Here is an 8,644-nt window from a genome sequence, read left to right as displayed (position 1 = left end):
GCGTACGAAGGACATGTAGACTTGCTCCCAATTACAAAAGAGAAATATATTTCGTTTACGAAAAACGTTAAAAGCACCGAAGATAAAGATAAGAAAACTTGCGTCAAATTGCGATTTATCGATTCGTACAAGTTTCTCACCGCTAGTCTCGACAAATTGGCATCATATCTCAGCAAGGATAAACTGCGAATATTGCAACGCGAATTTTGTAAAATATCCGCAGAAAATTTTGATTTGCTGACACGAAAAGGCGTATTTCCGTACGAGTACATTGACTGCGTCGAAAAGTTGGAGGACTCGTGTTTACCACCGCGCGACTCGTTTTATAGTTCATTGACAGGTGACACCGTATCCGAGAGCGATTACGCGCACGCCGTCAACGTCTGGCAGCGGTTCACCATTCGAACGCTCGGTGACTACAGCGATTTATATCTCAAAACCGATGTCTTGCTGTTGGCCGATATCTTTGAAAATTTTCGCGATAGCTGCGTCGCGAGTTATGGACTCGATCCCGCGTATTATTATACTCTACCAGGTTTTACGTGGGATGCTATGTTGAAGCATACGCGTATCAATTTCGAATTGCTCACCGACATTGACATGGTCATGTTTATCGAACGCGGTATACGCGGCGGTTTGAGTCAATGTTCAAACAGATACGCGCTGGCCAACAACAAGTACATGCAGTCGTACGATCCATCGAAACCGTCGTCATATCTGATGTATTTCGACGTAAACAACTTATACGGCTGGGCAATGTGTCAACCATTGCCATACGCAGATTTTCAATGGGTTGACGACGTGACCGATTTTAATGTTATGGATGTCGCGTTGGATTCCACGATAGGCTACATTCTCGAAGTCGACTTGGAATATCCGCAACATCTTCACGACGCGCACACTGACCTACCGTTCTGTCCGACGCGCGATAAACCACCCGGTAAGCGGCAGGACAAGCTCCTCGCAACATTATACGATAAGAAACGTTACGTCATACATTATCGCAACCTGCAGCAGTGCACTCGTCATGGTCTCCGTATATCAAAGATTCACCGCATATTGAAATTCGCGCAATCTCCATGGCTTCGCGATTATATAGAACTTAATACGAAATTTAGAACATTGGCCAAGAATGATTTCGAGAAAAATTTATACAAATTGATGAACAATGCTGTGTTTGGCAAAACCATGGAGAATGTGCGCAATCACGTTGACGTGCGACTCGTGACTCATTGGGAGGGTAGATACGGCGCGGAGGCAATGATCGCGAAACCAAATTTTCATAGCCGAAGCGTCTTTTCGGAGAATTTAGTAGCAATAGAAATGCGAAAACTCGAGGTGAAGTTCGACAAACCAATCTACGTGGGTATGTGCATCCTCGATATATCCAAGACATGTTTGTACGAATTTCACCACGAGTACATGTTACCATTGTATCACGACAAGTGTAAAGTCACGTACACCGATACGGACAGTCTCATTTATCACATCGAGTGCGACGATGTGTATGACACCATGAAGCGCCACATTATTAGATTTGACACTAGCGATTACGCGATCGATAATGCGTACGGTATCCCACTCGCCAATAAAAAAGTACCGGGCTTAATGAAAGACGAAAATAACGGTGTGATAATGACCGAATTCGTCGGGCTTAGAGCAAAGATGTACGCCTTGCGAGTCGACGGTAAGAAAGATACGAAAAAGGCTAAAGGTGTTAAGAGTAACGTCGTAGCCAGGTCGATAACGTTCGACGATTACACGCGATGTCTGCACGACGAAATTGAAATGACGCGACAGCAAGCCTGCATAAGATCCAAACAGCACGAGGTATACACCGTGTCCGAAACGAAAATAGCTCTAAGTCCGTACGATGATAAGCGATACATTATACCCGGTTCTACCGAGACGCTGCCATGGGGGCATTATAAAATACCTTTGTAAAATACAATTGTAAATACATTTAGATATGTATGAAAATAAATGACTCATTTGTATGTATAATATGTTTTTATATTGTAATAAATTTTTACAATACATTATTCTTGTGTATCCATGAATTGTGTGAATTATCAAATCCTAACCACTTTACATAAACCTCATCCCCCCTTTTGCGCAAAACTTTTTCAACGAGATACACGTCGGGATTGGCAACGCAATGTAACTCGTATTCGTAGAAGCCGCCGGCGACGGGTTTTCCGCAGGAATCTTCCAATAGATACGTCACGGGATTAGTTTTCTGCACTTTGACGATTCTAAACACCTCCGTGGTCCAATTTGGCGTGTATCCTTTCTCGAAGATTGTCTTGAATTTACTCACGCGTACCGAGTCGCCCACTCTGAATCGCGCGGGACCAGCGATCTTTACGTGGCTGTACACCGTTGTTAGGAGCTTGTCGGTGATCGCGGGGGTAACATCGATGGGTCGCATGCCGATAGTTCGATGCTTTCGCGCGTTGTAATCCGATACGAGACCCGACAGCGAATCGATCCATTTGTAATTTCCGTTGAGCGTAAACATTTTCCACATATCGTTCTTGAGCGTGCGATTGAATCGTTCGACGACCGATGCCTTCATTACGGAATAGGTCGAATAGTGATTGATATTATGTTTCTTCAAGAGTTTCTGCACGTTTGCGTTGTAAAATTCTTTGCCCTTGTCAGTCTGCAGATTTTTCGGACATCTTCCGCCGTCTCGAATTATTTTCGCTATCGCCGTAGTAACCTCGGTTCCGCTCTTGGCCTTGAGCGGTACGGCCCATGCGTGCTTGCTCAGCACGTCGATAACGGTGAGTATGTAGTAGTAGCCTCTGTTGAATCGCGTGTATGGACGCATCTCGACCACATCCGCCTGCCACAGGTCATCGTATCCGCGCACTATGACGCGTCTTCGCGAAAAATTTCTTCTCGCAGGAGCGTGTAGTTCTTCCACCAGCCTCCGTTTCTCAGTTGATTGCTTCTTACTAGCCATGACGCTGACGCGCAACTGACGCAGAGATCAGATGTACGTTCTTATCTATTCGCGATGATTCGCAATTACATCTTGAATCATCTTTTGAAGTTCGTTTAGGGTAATTTGCGCGTTATTCTGGAATGTGGCCATCTTTCTCTCAATTTCATCCTGCTGATCCTTCAAAATTTGCACGCTCTGCTGCACGTAACGTTTATTGGCTGCATCGCCATCATCTACAGGCGGCGCTATCCGTCGAATCTTGCGCGATTTCGCGTCAAAGTCGGTGGCGACCATGCAAAGAGCGTTATCGCGCACGTAATTTCTGATTAATCCGCTCCATTGATAGTACGGTTCCGCACCGCCTCTTCCGAGCGATATACCAAACTTGTTGATCGGCATTTCGATGTTGATTGAACGACTCGCCGACGCGCGGTTTAATTTATAATAAGTCCAGCCTCGCGAAGTTCCTCGATAATCGACAGGATCTCGTTATCGTGACCGGTGTGACCCGCTAGGCGCGAAGCTTCGAGCAATCGGAGACGATCTACAAGCTCGTTGGGATCGTCCCAATGAACATAGTCGATCTTGTTGTCGTTTAATGTCATGGCACGCGGTATACCTTTTCCAGCTTTTTTACCCGAAATCGACGATGCAATTATATGGTCGATCTTGTTGCCGTTTAATGTCGTGGCACGCGGTATACCTTTTCCAGCTTTTTTACCCGAAATCAACGGTGCGATTATTTGTGTGTACTTGTATCCCCTGTTGCCATTTATTTTAGCGTGAGCATCATAATTGCGTTTATGAGCACTCGTCGTCAACAGAATGCTCTTGTATGTTTGCATATCGTCCTCCGTGTAGATATCGTCATTGGGAAATTTCTTAAAGATCAACTCGTAAAGACCGCGTGTGCCAGCGTATCGTATGCCGTCGATAATTATGTTGTCCGCGTTGTTCACGTCAAAACATTTATTACCGAGCATCATTCCATCGTTGCTGAAATAAACGCCGTACATGGTGTCCATACCGCTTTCTTGATCGCCGCTCAGAACTGCCCCGACGTACTTTTGGCCCAATAGACCAAAGTGATCTCGCAACGTTTCTCGACCCTCAGATGTTTGCAACTGCTGTCGAACGGACGTCACGAGTGAGTCATCCGTGGTTTCGAAAACATCTTCGTTTGCGAGTGATTCGAGCATTGTGGGTTGCACGGAAGGCGCAGAGGTTATCGGTGGTTCATTCAATGGACCTGTCGATCGTCTCGATTTATGCGGTTGTAAAATTTTGGTTATTTCGCTCAAATTAGATGGCACATTTATCGATCGTTTCAACGTAACCGGAGTTGAAGCCATTACAGAGTCGTTAAACGAGGCGTTTGGTCGTTTTCGTTTGAACTTTGGCTCTTCGTCTTCCTACGCCGTTTCATTCTCAATCTTTGACACGTCAGATTCTTTGCCAACGGTGTTTTCGGCAATCTGCCTTAGAGGCTCGATGATGGGCTTAAAGTGTCTCTCCAACGCGATATCTTCCTCCATTTTGCCAGTTTTCAAGGCGTGATACTTTTTGCGAATCGAATCGCTTGTTTTCGCAATTTGATTTGCTATTCTCTCGCGCTCTCTAATCTCCTCGCCGCTGTCCATGTTGCGATAACGTTGTTCAATCGGCGCGTCGACAACAACTAACCGCGTTTCGGTATCGCAAAGTCGTTAAATCCTTTTCTGTATCGACCATTCGAAATCGCGCTGTCCTTGTCTATCACCACGAATCCATACTTTTGTTGCCAACATGTATCACACAATTTGCTGAAATCATCGTATGACATATCTGTGTTTACGTGATCGTTGAATATGTGTTTCAGATTGGTACCATCCTGTTTAAACAGAATCAATAAATTCGCGTTGTCGCGTATAAGATGCTTCGGTATCTTTGCATACGTCTGACAAAGATAGAAGGAGTCAACGTCGGCGTGCCGGCCCATTGCAAAGTATTCTCTTATCGTATCCTGCTTGTCGCATGCCACGTCATCAAAGATAAAAATAGAATTCGGGAGCGCCTCGCTCGGTGGAATGACGTCACTGTTATTCGAGAACGTAAAGTAGCCAATTTCTTCTATCGGTGTTAGTATATTCTCCAAATATCGGTATTTCGACTGTTGCAGCGATTTCGAGTACACATACACGTTCTCGAAACGTACACCGTGCGGACTTTCCAGCAAGCTTATCAAGACGTTTGTCTTGCCGCAATTCGACGGACCGCAGATGATACCACGTATAGAAATCGGTAGCATGTCTCCATGTTTGCGTACCTCTTTCGTTAACTGTATCCTATCGTCAAAGTTTGTCACTTTGATCGTCCGCGATTGTCGTACAAACCGCATTTTACCTCCCCTCCACAACGAATGAAAAACAGTATCGAGAAAGCTGGCCTATTTATAGAGGCGCGTAGAGCTGAGATGCTCAGTCTTTAAAATGTTTTTGCTCGTGTCGGATAACAGCGATATTTACGATTTAACCGCCGAGCAGTTAAAGTATATACCAAAGGTCATTCTACTACGGCAGTTTTATAATCATATAGATTATTTGTGGGATAAGCTTCCCGAACATATCAAGGCAGATTCGGAGGTTCAGCAATACCGTCGCTGTTTAATACATTATAATTTGTCGTGTCAGCAAACGCACATCGACGGTCCGCCGCCGTTGATAAAAAACTGTGGCGAATGCCGCCGAAGATAGGTCGAGGTCTGTTGAATCGCGCGATAAACGCGCTTCCGATCGAATTACACATTCCCGGCTATCAATTTTGCGGTCCGGGAACTCATTTAGAAACACGATTGGCAAGAGGTGATCAGGGTATTAATCCATTGGACGCAGCGTGTCGCGAGCACGACATAGCCTACTCGCGTAGCAGCGATCTCGCAGAACGACACGTGGCAGACAATATACTTGCCGCGAAAGCGCGAAAACGTGTCACCGCGAACGATTCGACTCTCGGAGAGAGAGCTGCAGCTACAGCCGTCTGGGCGGCCATGAAGGCTAAAACGAAACTCGGTATGGGTTTGAAAACGAAGAAAAAGAAGAAGAACAAGCGAATACTTCCGATAGCGAAACGCGGTGGTATTCTACCAATCCTGCCGTTATTAGGGGTTCTCGGTTCGTTGGTCGGCGGAGCGGCGGGAGTCGCAAAGGCCGTGAACGATAACAAAGCCGCGCGACGTCAGCTGGAAGAGATGCAACGTCACAATCGCGCCATGGAAGGTCACGGACTTTATCTCGCTCCGTACAAACGCGGACGGGGAGTCTCGAGAAAAAAAAAAACGTCGAAGAGACGCTAAAAATCCCCAAGGGTGTAACTACCAACGTACAACTGCAACAATTGGCAAAGCGTATGCGCATTCCATATTTTCGAGGTATTTTCATGCGCGACTCGTTACCGATCGGCGGTGTACGTCGAAACGAAAGCGGTATCGTGAATTTGGATAATACTGAGGGACCGGGTACTCACTGGGTGGCGTACGCGAAGAGGGGAGATCGTGCCATATATTTCGACAGTTTTGGCAATCTTCGACCACCGAGAGAATTGGCGCAGTATCTAAAGAACAATGTAATAGAGTACAATCGCACGCCATATCAGCGATACGATCAGAGCAATTGTGGACAACTGTGTCTGCGTTTTCTACAGTCGGCTGACAATCAATTTAAAGACCGACGTTACGCTGTTTAATCTCAGTATTCATTCAAACATGTCACTGACATTTACGCTCACCGGCAAGAGCAGCATCCTCGCGGTAAGCTACTTTCCCGCCGTGGATTTGAGCGATGGCGATTACGAGCTCGGTCTGACAGATTTTGAAACCTATCACACGATACCGAATGTAAATTCGTCGAACAATAAATTCTACTATGACGACGACAAGGAGATTACCATTCCCGAAGGATCGTACGAACTGCGTGATATAGACATGTATCTGAAACGCGCTCTTTTATGGGATCAATCCAATAATGTCTCGATAAATGAAGATGAATCGCACCCATTGATTATTCGGGCTAATAACAATACGATGAAGAGCGAGATCAAGTGCGCTTATCGGATAAATTTCACCAAACCGAACAACATTGGATCGCTGCTGGGATTTTCAGCGAATCGCGTGCTGGAGTCGCGACAATGGCACGAATCGGATGTTCCGATAAATATCATCAACGTAAACATCATTCGCATAGAGTGTAACGTGACCGCGGGTGCGTACAGCAACGACAAGTACGTGCACACGATACACGAGTTTTCACCGAGTGTGCCTCCAGGATATAAGATATCGGAAACGCCGGCACAGATCATTTACCTTCCGATCATCGTACGGAGCATTTCGGACTTGACGCTTCGCGTCGTGGATCAGGACGGCCGATTGATTGATTTTCGTGGAGAGGAGATCACCGTTAGACTGCATGTACGAAGACGACAGCGATAACGTGAGATGCTCGTACTGAACGAAGCTGAGCAGGTGCAACAGACGAGAAACAAAATTAGAGAGACAATCCGATCGCCAAAGAAGAAACTCACTGCGTCGAACGTTGAATTTCTGAAATCATTGGGTTTCGTCGTACGAAATGGCTAATATCTTAAACATTGGAGGTGAACCGATCTTTGACGACAGCGTCGTCAAGATTGAGACACACACGTACAATCCGTATGCCAACACAACGTTTGGACATAACGATGAGATAAGAATACCCATACAACAACAGGATTTATACACGTTGCCGTGCGAGAGCTTTCTCTACGTTGAAGGAAGATTGACGATAAAGAAAAGGGATGACGAGTCTCAGGCAACGCTTGCGAATAATTGTGCAGCGTTCATGTTCGATGAGATTCGATACGAGCTCAACGGTGTGGAGATTGATCGCAACAGAAACGTTGGAATAACCAGTACCATCAAGAACTATGTATCGCTATCGTATAATGATTCTCAACTCATGCGGAATGCTGGATGGGACGTTTCATCGAGCATACCGGAAGGATACTTCAACTTTTGCGTACCGCTCAAGAGGTTGCTGGGCTTTTGCGAGGATTACAAACGCGTGGTTGTTAACGCTCGTCACGAATTAATTTTGATACGAGCGCGCAGCGATAACAATTGCATTGTGGGAAATCCGGCGACGGAGCCGGAAATTGAATTGTTTAAAGTACAGTGGCGAATGCCTCACGTCACATTAAACGAGATCAATAAGCTATCCATGCTACGGGCCTTGGAAAGCGGGCGATATCTTAGTGTTAGTTTCCGTTCGTGGGATCTGTACGAGTACCCCATGTTGCAGAGCACGACCAAGCATTCGTGGGCCGTCAAAACGGCGACTCAGCTGGAGAAGCCGCGATACGTTATCTTTGCGCTGCAGACCGGGCGCAAGAATATCATGTCTCAAAATGTTAGCGTATTCGATGACTGTAACTTGACCAACGTGAAACTTTATCTAAACTCTGAATTTTATCCGTACGACGACTTGAATCTGGATTTTGGCAAAAATCGATACGCCGTCCTTTTCGATATGTATGCGCGTTTTCGTAAAGCTTATTACGGATACGATTCCAGTGATACGCTTTGCAGCTTGTATACATTCCTGATGGAAGGACCTTTTGTGGTCATCGATTGCTCGCGACAAAACGAATCTGTCAAGAGCGCCACCGTGGATGTGCGAATAG

The sequence above is a fragment of the Temnothorax nylanderi genome, unplaced genomic scaffold (assembly GCF_030848795.1).
Source record: "Temnothorax nylanderi isolate EJ_2023f unplaced genomic scaffold, tnyl_v1.0 TNYL_tig0757_pilon, whole genome shotgun sequence".
NCBI lineage: Eukaryota > Metazoa > Arthropoda > Insecta > Hymenoptera > Formicidae > Temnothorax > Temnothorax nylanderi.
This window is presented reverse-complemented; position numbering follows the sequence as displayed.